We start from the raw sequence: 21,323 nt of genomic DNA, 5'->3' as shown, positions 1-21,323 counted from the left end.
ACAGAGCGAGACCCTGTTTCAATAAATAAATAAAGGATCAAGACTGAGGGGACTGTAAAGGCCGAGCCTCACTGTGCATCTGTGTGTGTGTGTGTGAGACTGTGTGCATATGTGTTCGTGTGTGTGTGTAGTGTGTGTACCTGTGTGCTTTTGTCTGTGTATGTGGTGCATGTGTGTGTGACTGCTTCTGTGTGACTATGTGCATGTGTATGTGTTGTGTGTGACTGCATGTGTGTGTGACTCTATGCATGCATGTATTATGTGCACGTGTTTGAATGTATGTAACTGTGTGTGTGTTTGCATGTGTGTGACTGCACGTGATATTCACATTATGTGTGCATGTGTGTATGCCTGTGTGCATGTGTGTGTGCCTGTGTGCATGTGTGTTGTGTGTACAAGGGTGTGCATGTGTGACTGTGTGCATGTGTGTAAATGTGCTTTGTGTGAGTGTGTGTGACTGTGCATGCATGTGGATGTGTTGTGTATACATGTGTATGCATGCATGTGGATGTGTTGTGTGTACATGTGTATGCATGCATGTGGATGTGTTGTGTGTGCATGTTTGTGACTGTGTGCATGTGTGTGACTATGTATGTGTGTGTGTGTTGTGTGTACGTGTGTGGCCGTGCATGAGTGTATATGTGCTGTGTGTGGCTGTGTGCATGTGTGTGTGACTGTGTGCATGTGTGTATTATGTATATGTGCATGTGTGTGACTGCACATGTGTGTGTACATGTGTGCATGTATGTGACTGTGCGTGTGTGTATTGTGCATATGTGCTGTGTGTGGCTGTGTGCATGTGTAAGATGTGTGTGCATGTGTGTATTGTGTATATGTGCTGCGTGTGGCTGTGTGCATGTGTGTGTTGTGCATGTCTGCATGTGTGTATTGTGTGTGTGTGCATGTGTAAGATGTGTGTGCATTGGGGAGGAGGTGCTATAGGGTCATCCCCCAGCCTCCCTTCCCCTGACCACAGTGGTCCAGAGCTCTCCAGGCTCCCCTGCCCTTGCCAAGCCACTGCCCATTCCTGCAGGTAGTGGAGCTTGATGCCTCTTCTCCAGACATTGGAAATCCGCATAACATTATTTCCTAATTGCATGTGCTCAGCTGTCCCACGGGGGCTTTAGAGACCAGGAATATATGCTCCCTGGGGTCCTCCTGCTCCCATAGCATGCAGCTGACTAGCTCAGATGGATGGGGGCACAAGGGGCCAGGGAAGTCTCTGACCCCACAAAACCACAGGGCCCACTGAACCTCAGGATGAGAGGAACTGCCCTTGACAGGGACTGGGCGGAGAGGGGAACTGTTCTGAGACAGAAAAGGGACAGGAATCTCCTCCCCACCCCTACTTCACATCCACCTGCTGAGCTGGAGGCTTTGCAGGGGTGGTCGGGGCGGCTCTTAGGAGACTGGCCAGAGAGGCTGTGATGGTGGAAGAAGCAGAAGTAGTCACTGGAAACAGCATCTGAAAATGGCCCACAGCTGATAAGCTCCATCAACCCACCAATTTGAGACCAGTGAAGCCCACACGATAGAACAGTAAATCCCCGGCTGAGTACATCACAGTGGAACTGCACAGCACCAGAGACACAGAGGAAAATGCCTTAAAAGCAGCCAGAGAAAATCGATTATTTTCAAAGCAGCAACAATGACTTTTAGCCAAAAATAATGGGCTGTTCATGACCTATGGGAAAGAAAGGATTTCTTTAAACAAAAACTTCTTAAATGTGAAATATAACGCACAGAATAGTGCCCAAAGTCAATTAAAAGTAAAATTTTTGAAAATGTACAGCTTGATGAATCTTCACAAAGCAATCACCCATCAATTTAACCATAAAATATCAAGAAAGAGCACTTTGTCCAGACCCCTGGAAGCCCCCGGGGCTCCTTCTGACCACCCCTTCCTTCCCAGCTGGGACCCACCACCCTGACTGATCGACACCCAGCAATCAATTCCAAGTCCTTGTGTACATTTTTACGACCTAAGAGTGCATCCCTCAGCGCTGTCATCTGTTAAACAGGCTCCTGACTTTTGGAACTTTTTATGAATGGAACCGGGCCATGCACTCTTTTGTGCTTGGTGTTCTACGCTGAGTCACCCCCCGGGGATTCACTGGGGTGCCTATGAATTTTCATTGCAGACTGACATCCATTGCCTCATGTACCACAGCGTACATATCCATTTTACTACCGACAAACGCTTGGGCGGTTTCCGTCTTGGCATTTAGGGGTACCACTGCTGCGAGCATCCCTGTGTGTGCTGCTCGGGGCCCCCAGAACCCATGTCTCTCGGGCGGATCCTTAGTAGTGGGATTGCCGAATTATGAGGTTTGCCGATCCTCCACCTCAGCAGGCGATGCCCGCCCTCCAAGGTGGCTGCACCTCCCCCAGCAGTGTGTGTTCCCACCGTTTCATTTCCTCCCCAGTGCACCTGCTGTCAGTCTTTTTTTTTTTTTTTTTTTTTTTAATTTTTGCCACTCAGGGGAACACGTGGTAGTATCTCGTGGTGGGTTTGGTTTGTGTTTCCCAGATGGGTGAGGAAGTCGAGCGTCTTTTCTGTGCACGGACTGGCCATTTGGTTTTCCTGTTTGTGAAATGACTATTTCAGTGTCTTGACCATTTCTTTCCTACCAGGCTGTCAGTTTCTCCGTGATTCTAGGGGTTCTCTCAGGACAGCGTGTCCACATCCTCTGATGGTTCTACGCAGTGCAGATAATTTCTTCCGCTCGGAGGCTTTCCTCTTCGCTCTCCTGGTGGCATCTTTTTATAGACAGAAGTTTCCAATTTTAATATAGTCACAATTACCAACATCTTCCATTTGGTTACTGCTTTTCTCGGCAAGACACAAATAGAGTGATCATAATGAAAAACGTTGATGCATTTGACAAATCTGAGCACAGGTGGGGCAACTTCTGGGTTGCTGGGAAGGTTCCGTTTTCTGATGCTGGTGGTGGTTGCATGACTATTTGCTTTATAAAAGTCATTAAGTTGTACATTTATGCTTGATGTAGTTTTCTGTATAATATTTATGTCTTTTATATATTGCAGTATTATGTATAAATGCCACCAATGGGAAGTAACTCAAATGTCTACTGACATATTTTCATATGCATATGAAAATAAAATAAATAACTATGCACATCTTTGGGTTCAAGTAATATCTGTGAGAGAAATTAGCCTTATATTTATTCATAAGTAATTCCAATGCATAGAATAGAATATCTCCAGAAGAAAACTGGCTCTGGGAAGGGAAAGTGAGCAGTGGTGATTAGTAATTTTTATTGTGAACTAAGCTGCACAGAGAGGAGAATGTGGGGGCATCCCTGTGGGGAAGGCACTCGAGGAGGAGGGCAGGAGGCTGGGTACGGAGAGGAGGGGCTGCAAGGAGGGGGCCAGAGCCATGCCTGATGAGAAGGGCATCTGCGGGGAGATGGGCAGTGGCAATGGGAGGGAGGTGGTTACACCCAGGGGGTCAGTAGAAGAAGTAAAGATATTGAAGCAAACAGGAGTCTGCTTTCTCACTGTGGACAAAGAGAGTGACAAATATTGAAACGGATGAAACTAGAACGCAGCCTGCGGTGTTGGATTGGAGTTGGAGGAATCCATTTATTCTCCAGCTCCTTCCTCTAAGAGACTCTGGAAGCAGCAACTCCCCCAGTGGCAGACCCTGGCCCCTAAATACCACTCACCACTGACAGGACACGGGGCTCCCTGGGGAAGCAGCTGATTCCAGGCTGAGACAGGTCAGGGGCAGGATGAGCCAGGGCGAGGACATGCAGAAAACACGCTGGAGTCGCTTCCCACTGGCCACACCAGAGACAACTTGAGCATCAAAGCCAATAATGTTAGTCAAGATTACAGTTTATTGCATAAAATAGGAACCCGAGTTTAATACACTGATGTTAATACATCAATAAACTGGTAGTTGAACAACCACAGGGATCTTTAGTTCCAAAGAAATTTCCTAAAGAGTCATCGCAATCACAAAGAAACTTTATGACTTTATGCCTTCAGAGGTAACTTTACAGGTGGGTAAGCCCAGCAGGCATCACCTTGATCAAATGATCAAAGTGAATGTCATCAACAACCAGATAAATTGAAACTGTTCACCACCTGATGGGATGCACTGAGAAGAACGGAGTCGTTTCTGTGATATTTCTGCCGGTTAAGGACTGAATGTTTGTGTCACCTCCACTGTGCTGGTATTGACGGCAGGGCCTCTGGGAGCTGATCAGGGTTAGATGAGGTCGTGAGGATGGGACCCCCATGATGAGGTTAGTGTCCTTATGAGAAAAGACACCAGAGGGCTTGTTCTCTGTCTCCCACAGCCTGTGAAGACACAGTGAGAAGGCAGCCGTTTGCAAGCCAGGAAGAGAGCTCTCACTAGGACCCAAATCTGCCAGCACCTTGATCTTGGTCTTGTACTTCCAGCCTCCAGAACTGAGAAAGAATAATTTTTTTTGTTTCAGCCACCCAGTCATATTAGCTGTGGCAGCCTGAGGTGACTAATATCCTGCCAAAAATGCACAGCCAAACACCAGGCAGACCCAAACTGAGGGATCGTGAGAATAGATCTGGCCTGTAATCAGAAGTGTCGAGGTCATGAATGTCAAGGAAAGATTGAGGAACCGTTCCAGACAAATGTAATTAGGCACACTCTCACTCTGCAGTTTGTCTTTTCACTGTCTTAATGTTATATTCTGATAACTAAGTTATTTTTTATTAAATTCCATTTATAATTTTTATCTTGAATGACTGATGTTTTTCATGTCCTGTTAATTTTTAATTTCTTTTTTCTTTTTTTTTTTTTACTCACTTCAGGGTCATGAAGCTTTTCTCCTAATAGCTTTATTGTTCTGCCTTTTGGATCTAGGTCTGTGCTCCACCTTGGATGAATTTTTGTGTATGATGTGAGGTGGGAGGTGGGGGAGCCGAGGACACTGTAGGTCCTCCACCCAGGTCTGCTTGGGTCATACCACTGTTCCTCTGTGCCCCACCCCCAGCCTCAGTGTGCATCTGTCTCCAAGAGTCCACGACTGAGATGGTACTTGGGAAGACCCTGTATCTTGACTTCATATCCCTTTCACAGTCTTTAGTCACTGCTGTTTCCGGCTGGAGCCCCAAAGCCAAGCTCCCCTGTCTGCATCAAGATAAACTTATGATCTATGATCAAGAGTTGCCATTGATTAGGCAGAAGCTGGGCCTGCACAGAAACCCCCACTCTCCTGAAATCTCACTTCCCTTCCCACATTTTCCTAGGAGCATGTCCCCAGTAAATTACAGACATGGGGATCTTCTCACTTCAGGTTCTGCTGCCGGAGAACCTGAACCAACTCCGGGGCAATGTTAGTATTTTTATTCTTCCCATAGAGATGTCCCAGTGCTGCCATGTCACTCATGGAGAAGACCATCTTTCCCCCACTAAGTTGCAGGGGCCCTCAGTGGTTTGTTGGGTGGCCGTAGAGACGTGGTGCATGTGTTTCTGGACTTCAGTCTGTCCCACTGGTCTATTTATCTGACTTTACGGCAACATCGGACTGTCTCCATTCCTGTGGGAATACTATCTGTATTAAGTCTTCATAACTGATAATGTTTTTCAAGGAATTTTTCCATTTCATTGAAGCTGCCAAATGTATTGACATAAAGTTGTTCATAGTATATTTTTATTCCATTTTGGATGTCTGTACCCACATTTTCATTTCTGATCATCATAATTCATAATCTTGACAACGTTTGATTCTCTTTATTCTTGGTCAGTCTTGTAGATAATTATCAATATACTTATTTAAAAAAGAAAAGTTTGCCTGCGGGTCTTTCTACTGTGTGTCTGCTTTTCATTTCATTAATTTTTGTTCCTAACTTTATTATTCCCTTTCTTGTAATTTCTTTGGGTTTAAATTGCTGTTTTTCCCTCCAGCCTCTTTGGTCAATAATTCTTTTTAACTTTCTTTTTTCATAATATAATGAATTAATTTAAACCCATAAATATCCTACAAGTTTTGATATTATATATGTTTTATTATCATATGTTTCAATATAGTTTCTGAGTTCTATCCTGATTTCTTTTTTGAATCCTTGATTACATAGACACTTGGTTAATTTGCAGACATTCAGATTTTTTTTTTCTGAGACAGAGCCTCGCTCTGTCACCCAGGCTGGAGTGCAGTGGCACCACCATCTCGGCTCACTGCAAGCTCCGCCTCCCGGGTTCACACCATTCTCCTGCCTCAGCCTCCCGAGTAGCTGGGAGTACAGGCGGCTGTCACCTCGCCCAGCTAATTGTTTTGTATTTTTAGTAGAGAAGGGGTTTCACCGTGTTAGCCAGGATGGTCTCGATCTCCTGATCTCGTGATCTGCCCACCTCGGCCTCCCAAAGTGCTGGGATTACAGACGTGAGCCACCGTGCCCGGCAGACATTCAGATTTTTATAGTGATTATTATTGTTTTTTTCTCTGAGACAGAGTTTCGCTCTGCACTCGCCCCGGCTGGAGTGCAGTGGCGCAATCTCAGCTTACTGCAACTTCCGCCTTCCAGGTTCAAGCGATTCTCCTGCCTCAGCCTCCCGAGTAGGTAGGACTACAGGCACCCACCACTACGCCCAGCTAATTTTTTGCATTTTTAGTAGAGACCATGTTGGCCAGGCTGGTCTCAAACTCCTGGCCTCAGGTCATCTGCCCGCCTCGGCCTCCCAAAGTGCTGGGATTAAAGGCGTGAGCCACCACGCCCGGCCTGTAGTTATCCTTCTGTTCTCAGTATCTGGCTTTATTTTTACTATTGTCAGGGAACATTCCCTAGATCATTTCAATCCTTTAACAATGCATGAGGCTTCTTTTTGAAGCAGATTTTGGTCTGTTCCTGTAACTGTGTCTATGTGCGCTTGAAAAGATGTTTATTTTCCAGTTATTGACTGTAAATTTTAATTATTTCCAGTGGTTAATTATGTTGTTGAAATCTTCTCCTGCCTTACTGATTTCATTTTCAGTCTAATTGTCCTATCAGTTGCTGAGAGAGGTGCATTACAGCCTCCAACTCTGATTGTAGATTTGTCTATGTCTCCTTGCCACTGTCAAGCTTTGCTTTTGCGTATTTTAAGTAACGTTATCAGATGAATGGAAGTTTAGAATTGTCGTGTCTTTTTGATTGATCTTTTTGAAATTATCAAGTGATTCATTTTATTGGTAGCAATATTTCTTTTATTAAGTCTACTTCCTTTCTGATGTTTATTTAGCTACCTCTGCTTTCTTTTGGGTAATGTTTGTAAGCTATATCATATTTCCATTCCAATCTGTCCATATCCTTTAATTTTATCTTTTACAAACAATTATTTATGTATTTATTTAGACGGAATCTTGCTCTGTCACCCAGGCTGGAGTGCAGTGGTGCCATCTCGGCTCACTGCAACCTCCGCCTCTCAGGTTCAAGTGATTCTCCTGCCTCAGCCTCCCGAGTAGCTGGGATCACAGGCGTGTGCCACCACGCCCAGCTAGTTTTTGTATTTCTAGTAGAGATGGGGTTTAGCCATGTTGGCCAGGCTGTATTTATTTATTTTTGAGACTGGGTCTTGCTCTGTCACCCAGGCTGGAGTGCAGTGGCACAATCATGGCTCACTGTAACCTCGACTTCCCGAGCTTCAGCGATCCTACCACCTCAGCCTCCTGAGTAGCTGGGAACACAGGCACATGCCACCAAGCCTGGCTAATTTTTTTTTTTTTTTTTTTTTTTTTTTTTGGGTACAGATGGGGTCTTGCAGTGTCGCCTAGGCTGGTCTCGAACTTCTGAGCTTCAAGCGCTCCACCCATCTCAGCTTCCCAAAGTGCTGGGATTACAGGCGTGAGCCGCTGTGCCCGGCTGTAAACAACATTTGTTTTTTTTAAAGTTGGATTGACTAATTTGACTTTTATCTGCAGTGATTATCCACTTATTGTAACATTGAAAATAATTATGATATAGTTACATTTAAATCTACCTTTGTTTTGCAATGTTTTCCATGACTCACTTGTTTTTCCTCCTTATTTCTTTTCTGCCTTTTGTTAGATAAATCAAATTTTTGTTTGTTTGTTTGTTTGTTTGAGAGGGAGTCTCTCTGTTGCCCAGGCTGAACTGCAGTGGCGGGATCTCAGCTCACTGAAACCTCTACCCACCGGGTTCAAGCAATTCTCCTGCCTCAGTCTCCCAAGCAGCTGGGACTACAGGCGAGTGCCACCACGCCCAGCTAATTTTTTGTACTTTCAGTAGAGATGGGGTTTCACCATGCTGGCCAGGCTGGTCTCGATCTCCTGACCTAGTGATCCATCCACCTTGGCCTCCCAAAGTGCTGGGATTACAGGCATGAGCCACCACGCCCGGCCAAATCAAATGTTTTTATTTCATTTTATCTCCATTAGATCTTTAGCTATACACTTTTGTATTAATCTCTTAGGAGTTATAATATGACAACAGGAGTTACTGGCTTGTTACAGTCTAAAGAAAGTTGTACTTTTACCACTTCCCAGAAACAGTACAGACATTTTACAGGAATTTCACCACGTCTACCTCCTCCTGCCCTTTGTGCTATTGTCATTTTATATTTTACCTCTATATATGTTATAAACATCTGTAATCTCATTGTTTTAAATACCCAGTCTCTCTCTCTCTCTCTCTCTCTCTCTCTTTCTCTTTCTCTTTTTCCATGTAGTGACTTGCATACTTACTCAACCTTTCCAGGACACTGTATTCTGTTTTGAAGTTCCACATTCTATCTGGGACAATTTTTTTTCAGCACAAAAATCTCCCTTGAGTGTTTCCTGCAACAGCCTGGCTGGTCTGAAATGGTCTTTGCTTTTATTTTTGAAGGATATTTTTGTTGACTATAGAATTCTAGGTTGGCCATTTTTTTTCTTTTAAAAAAACACCACCACCACACTGTCATCCCGTTCTCTTACGGCTTCCATTGTTTCTAATGAGAAATCAACTAACTTATAAAATCAGTCAGTTACGCTGACCGATTGTCCCTTGAAAGACTGTCTTTGATTTGTATATTTTCTATTCATCTTTCTTTAAATTTGCTAATTCAGTCTTCTGCTCTGTTCAGCATATGATTGAATATACCCAACATGTTTTTAGAAGAATCATAGTTGATTGCAGAAAATCTTGATTAGGACTCTTGGCTTGTGTGAAGGAAAACAAAAGAATATGTTAAGAACCCTTCTCTGAAGATTCATAATGCATATTAGCTAGGTAAAATAAAACTCACAAAAGACATGTTGCTTGGAAATCTATTGAGTGTTGCTTAATCCAACATTTTCTATACATTGTATATTTTAAGCAAAATTTAATTATATCTTGATTATTGCCAAACACTTTAAGAAATACTACCTTAGAATATAATTTGTGTAAATATCTCAGGATCTACTCTCAGAAAGTATATGTGGGCATAGCACAGCTATATTCTGTTTTTTCATCCAATGCATTTTCAAATTTTAGATATAATGTTAGTTTAACAATGCTTATACCATTGTTTTTTAGATTCCAATTTTCTGATGAGATTCTTCACCTTCTCATGTATTTTGTTCATCTTTTCCTCTATCTTCAAAACATATGTATAATAGTTCTTTTAATGCATGTCTGCTAACTCCAACATACAGATTATAAGTGGTTGCCTTTTACTGTCTGGCTTTCTTTTCTTTTTTCGTTCTTTACAACAGGTAACCATCCTGCTAAATTTATTTTCTTGATATTGGATGTATTTATCTTCTTTTCATGTCTCTATTTATTTTTGCATTTCATACATTATGCATAAAAGAACTTCAGAGGCTAAACATTATGTATTAATTTATTAAAGACAAATTGTTGTTTTCTCGTGAAGAAGATTTTCTCCGGCTAGGTGGATCGCATGGGAGGGCTTGACGGTTTCAACCCAGTTTGTTTGAGGAATTCGTTTGACTGCGTTTGCTCAGGATTGGATTTGAGATTTTCTGAGTCAGTTGCTTTTAGTTTGTTACCAATTTGGGGCAGGACCCTCCTGAGCCCTTAAATGTTTCTTCTAAGCCGTGAAAGAGGATGCAGATTCCGTCTTCCCGGCAGAGGTTTTGCTCTTTGCTCTTCGCTCTGGCTGGAGATCTGGGTGGGAATCCTGGGAGCCTCGAGCACTGGGGGCAAGCCACTGTCTCCAGAGGGACTGACGAATCATGGGGCCGCAAGAGAGGAGTTCACTCAGCCTCTTTTTTTTTTTTTTTTTTTTTTTTGAGACGGAGTCTTGCTCTGTCGCCCAGAGCTGGAATTACAGGCCTGAGCCAGCGCACCTGGCCGGTGATATCTTTTAAATCTGGTTAAACCAGGTGCTCTGGCTCAGGCCTGTAATCCTAGCACTTTGGGAAACCAAGGTGGGTGGATCACCTGAGGTCAAGAGTTCGAGACCAGCCTGGCCAACATGGTGAAACTCCTTCTCTACCAAAAATACAAAATTAGCCAGGGGTGGTGGCGCGCGCCTGTTATGCCAGCTACTCAGGAGGCTGAAGCACGAGAGTCGCTTGAACCCGGAGGTGGAGGTTGCAGTGAGCTGAGATGGTGCCACTGCACTCCAGCCTGGGTGACAAGAGCAAGACTCCATCTCAAAAAAATAATAATAACAAAATAAAAGATATCACCCTTGATGATCTTCTAGGGTCTTTATTATGTTGTTTTTCACATTTAGATGGATAATCTCCCTGCGCATGGAGACAGGCAGAGGTGAGTTCCGCCTCTCTGCTGTTTTGAAAACCCGTCCTTTCTTCATTGTTCTGCTGCGCCACCTTAGCTGGACCTCAGGTGTTCCTGGATGCAGGGTCTAGAGCTCGGCTCTCTGTTTGTTCTTCTGTCTGTTGCTGTACCGATGCCAGATCATCTTACTTACCGTAGCTTGAGAGTAAGCCCCCATGTCACTCCACCCCTCATATTGTCACTCTCCAAGAATTTCTCGATTATTTTACTTTAGATTTTCACTTAATTTTAGAGCCAGTTTATCCAAATTTTTTTTAAGCCTATCGGAATTTTGATTAAGTCTATAGATATATTTTGGTTGGTGCAAAAGTAATTGCGGTTTTTGCCATTAAAAGTATGCCATATAGCATGCTTGGAGATTTGGAAAACCCTTACGTATTATAAACATATGTAAACAAAAACTCTCACACATTATAAAAACGTAAATTCTCCCCAAATATTAGGCTGGTGCAAAAGTAACTGTGGTTTTTGCCGTTAATGAATTTACATTTATAATATGTAAGTTTTTCTTTACATATTTTTATAATAGGCAAGGGTTTTCCAAATCTCCAAGCATGCTATAACCTTCCATTTATGTAAGCCTTCTTTAATTTCTCCCAAAAAAACCGCTTTGTAGTTCTCTGTGTAGAGTCTTACACAGTTTGTTAAATTTATTTCTAGATATTTGATTTTTATGCTACTGTAAATGTCACACCATTTGAAACATTTTCTTTTCTAAGTTTTTATTACTAATGTGAAGAAATACTATTGACTATTAAAGAATAATCATATAGCCTGGATCCTTACTAAATGCATTTCTTATTTTAATAATGTTTTGTAGCTTTATCTGGATTTGTTATATATATAATCATGGCACCTTATCATATGAATAATTCGAGTTTTATTTCTTCCTTTCTAATTCACATACATTTTATGTGTTTTTCTTGACTAACTGCATTTTCTAGGACCTCAATTTCAATGTAAAACAGGTGGTGATAGCAGGCTTTTCTTTTATAATCCTTATCTCAAAGATAAATCTTTGAAGTTTGTAGGACTTGTGTGATATTTGTTCTGGGTATTTGCAGACATCCTCTATTAACTTAAAGAACTTCCCTATCGTTTATAATATGCTAATATTGACATTTTTGCTATAATGCCATAAATAGGAAAGACTTTTTATTCTGCAAAAGAAAGCATGGACTAAAAACTAACAGAGCTGATGGAAAAATAGATCTGGGCGGCAGTTTTGTTCCAAAGCCGTGTAATTTTGGGACTGGAGTAAATGACAAGCATTAGCAAAGTTCAGTCCCCATCATCACGTCCACCTGGCACCTGTCAACTGCGCCTTCTCAGCCTTCAGTCCTGGCTGAGGATTCTCATTTCCACAAAGAGGCCCTGACAGGCACTCACTTCACATTTTCCCGGATTTAAACGTGTGCTTCAGATTGTAGGCATTTTCATGATTTTTCTTCACCATGGGTGAAATGCATTTTTTTTTTTTGGAGACAGAGTCTCGCTCTGTCACCCAGGCTAGAGTGCAATGGCACGATCTCTGCAACCTCTGCCTCCCGGATTCAGGCGATTCTCCTGCCTCAACCTCCTGTGTAGCTGGGATTACAAGCGCCCGCTACCACGCCTGGTTAATTTTTGTATTTTTAGTAGAGACGGGGTTTCGCCATGTTGGCCAGGCTGGTCTTGAACTCCTGACTTCAGGTGATCCGCCCACCTCAGCCTACCGGAGTGCTGGGACTACAGGTGTGAGCCACCTTGCCCAGCACTTCTCAGCCTTTTCATGTGTGCCCCCAGCTTCTTCAGATGGCTCATCGGGGCAGGTGCAGCAGCAGTCCCTGCGGACACCAAGCCAGCCATGGCCCGTGTGGAGAGAAGCGCCTGTCTTCATTGTGAAAATGCTTACCTCAGTCCTTTTACATCATTAATATGCTGGGGGGAAAGGTGTCTAAAGGAGAATAATTCTAGTGTCATACTGATATTACTTTATTTGCCAGTTGCTTTTGAGCTGGTTTGCATTTTACACAATGCATTCTGGCAGAAATGACCCCGTTTTATTAAATTCCTATGAAATATTATGGAACGACATTTCTACATCATTTATGTGATTTTCTTTCGTGTATTCAAGGAAGTTAATGCAGCAAATGACATTCTTGGACATTTTGTCTAACGTTAAAACAGGCTCGCGTGCCTGGACTGGGCCTAAAATGTTCATTGTGTATTTGTGTTTTGAAACGCTGCTATTTTTGTCATGCCTCTTTGTTCCAGAAGCAAGTGTGCGCTGGACTCCCAAGCTTCCTTGTGTCCGCCGCCCCCCTGGGGCTTGGGTGCCAAGATTTGGCTGCTTGGCCTCGAGTTGCTTAACAGGGTTTTTGCCTCGGCATTTTATATTTGGTGCAGCAGCTGGTGAGGCCACATGACCCTGGAGCTTTCTTTGTAGGAAGGTTTTAATTTAGTTTGAATTCCTTTAATAGTTATTGCTTTATTTGCTATCCTATTTATGTCCTTCTCTCTCCAATATCTTGCACCGAATGCTTAATTCATTAATTTTTTTTTTTTTTTTTTTGAGGCAGGGTCTTACTCTGTCATCCAGGCTGGAGTGCAGTGGCCACAATCTCAGCTCACTGCAACCTCCACCTCCCGGGCTCAAGCGATTCTTGTGCTTCAACCTCCTGAGTAGCTGGGAAAAAATACTTTTTTGTTTGTTTGTTTTACTCAACGCAACAGTTTTTAGTCAGAGAATATTATATTCCACAGTCTGAAGTATGCACCATATTCCAACGAACCTCAGTTGTTTTAACTGGTGCACAAACAGCAAACAAGAGGGCCATAGAGGCAGCATTTTCTGCAGCTCTTTCATCTAGTATATATCTGTGTAAAAATGCTATGACGATGAGCTTCGATTTTTCCCTTCAGATGTTTTCATGTTTTCTAATTTTATTTTTAAGTGTAGTTTGAGTGCAAGGTAACTGTGGCAAGTTGGTGACAAATTGGCTGGTTGACAAATTGGTGAAGAAAATGCAGAATAAAAGAAGGGGTAGGCCGGGTGCAGTGGCTCACGCCTGTAATCCCAGTACTTTGGGAGGCCGAGGTGGGTGGATCACCTGACATCAGGAGTTCAAGACCAGCCTGACCAACAAAGTGAAACCCTATCTCTATTAAAAATACGAAATCAGCCAGGCGTGGTGGTGAGCGCCTGCAATCCCAGCTACTCAGGAGGCTGAGGCAGGAGAATCACTTGAATCCCGGAGGCGGAGGTTGCAGTGAGCCAAGATGGCGCCACTGCACTCAGGCCTGGGCACCAAGAGCGAAACTCCATCTCAAAAAAAAAAAAAAAACAAAAAGTAAACGAACAAAAAAAACAAGAAGGGGTAAAATGAACCTTTGTTAAAACATTTTAATTAGGGGCCGGGCGTGGTTGCTCACACCTGTAATCTCAGCACTTTGGGAGGCCGAGGCTGGTGGATCATGAGGTCAGGAGATCGAGACCATCCTGGTTAACACGGTGAAACCCCGTCTCCACTAAAAATACAAAAAAAAAATTAGCCGGGCGTGGTGGCGGGCGCCTGTAGTCCCAGCTACTAGGGAGGCTGAGGCAGGAGAACGACGTGAACCCGGGAGGTGGAGCTTGCAGTGAGCTGAGATCGCGCCACTGCACTCCAGCCTGGGTGACGGAGTGAGACTCCATCTCAAAAAAAAAAAATTTTTTTTTAATTAATGTATTTTTTTAATTTTAATTTTTTTTTTAGAGGCAGGGTCTCACTCTGCCATCCAGGCTGGAGTTCAGAGGTGTGATCATGATTCACTGCAGCCTCAACTTCCTGGGCTGAAACCGTCCCCCACCTCAGCCTCTGGAGTAGCTGGGACTATAGGTGTACACCACTATACCAGGTTAATTTTTGTACACGTATATATGTGTGTGTGTACCTATATTTGTAGAGATGGAATCTTTCTATTTTGCCCAGGGTGGTCTCCTGGGCTCAAGTGGCGTGGACGTGATCTCCACTCACTGCAACCTCCGCCTCCCGGGTTCAAACGATTCTCCTCCCTCAGCCTCCCAAGCAGCTGGTACCATAGGTGCGTGCCACCATGTCTGGCTAATTTTGTATTTTTAGTAGAGACGGGGTTTCACCATGTTGGCCAGGCTGGTCTCAAACTCCTCACCTCAGGTGATCCGCCCACCTTGGCCAACCAAAGTGCTGGGATTACAGGCGTGAGCCACAGTGCCCGGCCCAGAATGTTCTATTTACATTTTATTCATGGAGTTGTAGCATAATTGCAGAGAATACTCACCATATGATTTCAATCTTCAAATTTTTCAATACTGACTTTATGGTAAATCTTTTGTGAATGTGTCACATGTCCTTGAGAAAAATTATGTCCTTTTCCGTGTTGGTGCTGGGTTCCTTAGAGGACTTGTGGGCTGTGTATTCGTTGTGATGTTCTGCTCTCCTGACTTTGCCGTGCGGACAGTGGCTGTCCCAGGCCCCGGCAGGTGCACTCTGCATCCAGCACCGCATTTACGCCAAAGCCATGAGCTGCTTCCAGAGACTGGGGTGCTATGCGGGCTTGCTCCTGGGAGACCCGACACCCCGTCTGATGAAAGACGTTGGCGTAGGGATCCCCGGAGGCCTCATCCAATGTTTCTTTGATAGCATGGCGGTCTCCCGTGCTGCTTCCCCTCGCCCTTCATTCAGGGTCACACTTGCAGCAGGGACATGGCTCCCCCAGCCCTTATGGCTCCTCCTCATTTCCTCCACGTAGACATTTCCCTACTGAAATCCCCTGCATTTGATCCCATCTTTGGGCCTGCTCCTTAGAAGGCCCCTGACGAAAGCAAGTAGTGCTGAGAGTGGTCTGAGAAGGCGGGTGCTGGGATGAGCACTTGGGACGGGCCCACCTACTGCCCAGGAGGCACTGGAGCAACCCCTCTGGCTGTTGGGTGGGACACGGACAGTCCTTGACACGAGGTGGAGCCCCCATTGTTAAAATCTTTACTGGTGATGATTTGCAGGGAAGGTCTAGGTGGAGGAGAGGCCTGTGGCAGTACGATGACATAGGCATTTGCAAAGCAAAATGGGACAATGCCAACAAGGTCAGCAGGGTTGGGTGGCACCGCTGAGCTGCACGGCGGCCCAGCCCAAGGATAATGAAACATGGACGGCTGCCAATGAAGAGTCCAGGACTAAGCACAGAGCCAGGGGGCTTGGTGCCAGCTCACAAAGAAGCCCCTGCCCCCCTCCATGGAAGGCAGACCCAGCTGAGTGGCAGACTGATGACCTGATTGTGACAGTCCCAGAGTCACAGAGAGGTTGGACTGCTCAGCCAAGGAAGACCAGGGACGTGAAGTCAGGCCCTGAAAACAGAGACAGAAACATGCGGATATGTGTCCCCAAAGATGTGGACTCTGCAACCCACCTGGACTCTCAGAACTTAGCGGGAGGTCGGCCCTTCCCAGGCAGAGCTAACACTGCTGTCACGTTTGAGCGAGCTGCTGAAACCTTTCTCACACAGGGCAACAGGTGCCCTTTGAAAGCTGCCCCTCATCTTTTCACCTGACTTCCAGGTAACTGAGGTTAAATGCCAGCCTAACTTGGTCAGTGACTGATGGGACCTGGTGAGGTGAGAAAGACACAACACACCTGAAGACTCCCAAGAACCAGCTGGCAAGGACCAGGAGGGGCCAGGGACACACTTGGGATGGGACTTATTTCCCCTATTAAACAATAGACCGGGCATAGTGGCTCAAGTCTGTAATCCCAGCACTTTGGGAGGCTGAGGTGGGCCAATCATTTGAGGTCAGGAGTTCGAGACCAGCCTGGCCAACATGGTGAAACCCCATCTGTACTAAAACTACAAAAAAATTAGCCAGGCGTGGTGGCAGGCACCTGTAATCCCTGCTGCTAGGAAGGCTGAGGCAGGAGAATTGCTTGAACCCAAACAAGGTGGAGGTTGCAGTAAGCCGAGATCGTGCCACTGCACTCCAGCCTGTGTGACAGAGCGAGACTCCATCTCAAAATAATAATAATAATAATGATGATGATAAGGTAACATTCACAGCTCTATGAGTTTTTAACAACCATACAGTCGTGTCACCTCCACTCAAATCCCCGGTGCCATTTTGTGGTCAAACGTTCTTTCCCCACTCCCAGGCCCTGGCAACCAGTGATCTTTTTCTTGTTTCTGTAATATTGCTTTTTCCAGAATGCCCTACGTTCTGGGATCATACAACAGGGAATCTTCCAAGCCTGGCTTCTTTCACGTAGGCTGATGCCTTGAGATTTGTTCGTGTTGTGTGCCTCTATGGTTTGCCCCTTGCTTTGCGAGGTAGGACCCAATTACAGATGTGCCACAGTTTATCCACTTTTATCCACACTTTATCCCAAGTTGAGGGGCAGTTTGGGCTTTCTCTGGCTTTTGGCAATTACAAACAAACATTCCTATGCAGGTTTTTGTGTGAACACAGATTTTTATTTCACTTGGATAAATGTCTCTGAGTAAGATTGCTGAGTCTTATGCTAAGTGTACACTTAATTTTATAAGAAACTGCCACGCCGATTTCCCCAGGGGCCATACCATTTTCTCTCCCACCAGTGGTGTACAGAGTTCCATTTCTGCTACCCCTGCCAGCACTCAACATGGAAACTGTTGCCATTCCAAGGAGTATATAGTGTTATTTCGTGGGTTTTAATTTACATTTTCCTAATTACTAATTATGCGGAGCACATTTTCATGCACTTATCTGCCATATATATATATATATATATATAATATATATATATGAAGTGTCTGCTTAAATCTTTTGCCCTTTCTTTTTTTTTTGTCAGATGGAGTCTTGCTCTGTTGCCCAGGCTGGACTGCAATGGCATGATCTCAGCTCACTGCAACCTCCGCCTCCCGGGTTCAAGCGATTCTCTTGCCGCAGCCTCCTGAATAGCTGGGATTACAGGCGCGTGCCACCACACCCAGCTAATTTTTGTATTTTTTTTTTTTTTTTTTAGCAGAGATGGGGTTTCACCGTGTTGGTCAGGCCGGTCTCGAACTCCTGACCTCAAGTGATTCACCTGCCTCAGCCTTCCAAAGTACTGGGACTGCAGGTGTGAGCCACTGCTCCCGGCCCCTTTTGCCCATTTTTAATGTAAATCAGTGTAACCTCTATGGAAAACAGTGTGGAGATTCCTTACAGAGCTAAAAGTAGACCTACCATTCGATCCAGCAATCCCACTCCTGGGTATCTACCCAAAGGAAAAGAAGTCATTCTATGAAAAAGACCCTTGCACGGTTATGTTTATTCCAGCACAGTTCACAATTGCAAAGATCTGGAACCAACCTAAGTGCCCATCGACTAACGAGTGGCTAAAGAAAATGCGGCACAGATACACCATGGAATACTGCTCAGCCATAAAAACGGAGCAAAATAATGCCTTTTGCATCAATTTAGATGGAGCTGGAGGGCATTATTCTAAGTGAAGTAACACAGGAGTGGAAAATAAAAAACCGTATGTTCTCACTTTTAAGTGAGAGCTAAGCTATGAGTATGCAAAGGCATACAGAGTGATGTAACGGACTTCAGAGACTCAGAAGAGGGGCGGTGAGAGGGGGCTGGAGATTTTTTAAATGACACTTTTAGGTACGATGTACACTACTTAGGTGACACGTGCACCAAAATCTCAGAATTCACCACCATAGAATTCATCGATGTAACAAAAAAATCACTTGTACCCCAAAAGCTATTGAAATAAAAATTAATAAAATAAATAACAAAATAAATAATAAATATTTTGCCCATTTTCCATACTTAGTTGTTTTCTTCTTATTGATTTTTTTTTTTTTTTTTTTTTTTTGAGACAGGGTCTTGCTCTATCACCCAGGCTGGAGTGTGGTGGTGCGATCTCGGCTCACTGCAACCTCCGCCTCCCAGGTTCAAGTGATTCACCCACCTCAGCCTCTCAAGTAGCTGGGAATAAAGGCGTGCACCACCGCGCCCAGCTAATTTTTGTATTTTTTGGTACAGATAGGGTTTCACCATGTTGGCCAGGCTGGTCTCAAACTCCTGACCTCAAGTGATCCACCCTCCTAGACCTCCCCAAATGCTGGGATTACAGGCATGAGCCACTTGCCCAGTCATGATTTTTAAGAAGTCTTTTTTTAGCTTTATTTTTTTTAAACAAAATGAGTCGGGGTCTTGCTATGTTGCCCAGGCTGGTCTCGAACACCTGGGTTCAATTGCTCTTCCTGCCTCGGCCTCTCAAACTGCTGGGATTACAGGCGTGAGCCATTTTGCCCAGCCAGACTTCAAGAATTCCTTAAAGACTGATACATGTCTTTTATCAGATAATATGTTTTCAAATGTTTTCTCTCCATCTGTGGCTTGCATTTTCACTCTCCTAACAAACAGTGCCTCTCCAAACACAGAATTTCTTAATTGTGATGAAGTTCAACTCATCACTTTCTGTATTTTATGAAGTGTGCTTTTGGCCTCATGTCTAAGACGTGTTTGCCCAATACGAGGCCACAAAGACTTTCTCCTAAATTTGAATGTAAACCTATGATTTGTTTGGAGGTAGTGTTCTGTGGCGTCATGTGTACCTTGAAGTTCACTTTTTGCACACAGATACGCAGTTATTCCAGCAGCGTTTGTTACAGAGACCAGGAGTTGTCCATTTATGTGCGGCTCTGTTTCCAAACTCTCTATCCTGTTTCACTGGTTTATTTATTTATCTCATGGTTCCTCAATCTTGACATTATCAGCATTTGGGGTCAGACCATTCTTTGGTGTGGGGCCGTCCTGTGCATCATAAAGTATTCAGCGGCATCCCTGGCCGCTGCCCACCCAATGCCAGCAGCACCCTCCGCACAAGTTTAACAAACAAAATATCTTGAGATATGGCTGCCTCAGTCAACAAGGGGCTGACAGAACAGAGTACCACAGACTGCGTGACCTAAACAATAGAAATTCAATTTCTCGCAGTTCTAGAGGTCAGAAGTCCAAGATCCCAAAGTGCTGGGCTTACAGGCGTGAGCCGTGGCGCCTGGACAAAGTTTTGTATTTTTGGTAGAGACGAGATTTCACTGTGTTGGCCAGGCTGGTCTTGAACTCCTGGCCTCAAGCAGTCTGCCCACCTCAGTCTCCCACAGTGTTGGGATCACAGGCGTAAGCCACCGTGCCCAGCCAGGTTTACATGTTTTAAAATCAAGTAGGGTAGACTTTTCCTTTTTCAGATGTGACTTTTTTTTTCATTTCTGTGCATATTTTAGAATGAGTTGGGAATGTTCTTTCCTCTTCAATTTCCGGCAAACATGAGTGTGGATTTGGTGTTAAGTCTTCTTCACATGTTTGGTAGAATTTGCCTGTAAAGCTGCCTGGGCCAGGAGGTTTCTTTGTGGGAAGTTTTGTTTTTGCTTTTGTTTTTGTTTTTTAAAGCCAAATTTTACGTATTAAATAAATACAGGGCTACTCTGGTTATCTTTTTCTTCTTGAGTAAGCTTTGAAAGTTTGTGTCTTTCATATATTTTGTCCATTTAATCTAAGCTGTTAAATGCATTAACATTAAATTGCTCATATTATTCCTTCTCAATTCTTTTAACACTTAGTAGAACCTACGATGATTATGCTGCTGTCATTCCTGATGTTAGTAATTTGTGTCTTTTCTCTCCCTTTTTCCCCTTGATGAGTCTAGCTAAGAATTTATCAGTTTTATTGATCTCAAAGAATGAGATTTGGCGTCACTGATTTTCTCTATTTTTGTTCTGTGTTTCATTGATTGTTCACTCTGATCCTTTAAATGTACTTTTTTTCTTTTTTTTTAATTATTTGCTCCTTTCTCTCATTACTTAAGGTGAAAACTGAGGTCATGTATTGGAAAACTTATTTTTGTTGCTGTTCTTTTCTTTTTTTTTTTTTCCAGATGCAGTCTTGCTCTGTGACCCAGGCTGTAGTACAGTGGCACAATCACGGCTCACTATAGCCTCAACATCCTAGGCTCCAGTGATCCTCCCACCTTCAGCGTCCTGAGTAGCTGGGACTACAGGCATGCACCACTGCACCCAGCTAATATTTTTGATTTTTAGTACAGACAAGGGCTCACTATATTTCCCAGGCTGGTCTCGAACTCCTGAGCTCAAGCAATCCTTTCTCCTCAGCCTCCCAAATGCTGGAATTATAGGCATGAGCTACCATGTCCAACCTGGAAAACTTCTTTTCTAACACGGACATTTAATGCTATAAATTTGTGAAAACACAAATTTAGATGTAGCTTTGATTTTCTTTTAGTTTGAAATAATTTCGGGTTTCTCTTTTAATTATTCTTTGGCCCGTGGATTACTTAGCAGTATGCTATTTAGTTTCCAAATATGTGGGATTGAATTCCATAGGGTCAGATGATATACTCTGTGGGACTTGGACCTCTGAAAATTTGTTGAGACTTTTTTTCTGGCCCAGAATATGGTCTATGTTGGTAAATGTTCCCTGTGCGCTTGAAGAGAGTGTGTATTCTGCTGTTATTGGGTGGAGTGACCTCTAAACGCTGACTACATCCTGCTGGTTTAAAGCGTTGTTCAAGCTTTCTGTGTTCCTTTTTTTTTTTTTTTTTTTTTTT

The sequence above is a fragment of the Pan paniscus genome, chromosome 9 (assembly GCF_029289425.2).
Source record: "Pan paniscus chromosome 9, NHGRI_mPanPan1-v2.0_pri, whole genome shotgun sequence".
Lineage (NCBI taxonomy): Eukaryota > Metazoa > Chordata > Mammalia > Primates > Hominidae > Pan > Pan paniscus.
The sequence above is the reverse complement of the archived record's forward strand: the minus strand, read 5'-3'. Positions refer to the sequence as shown.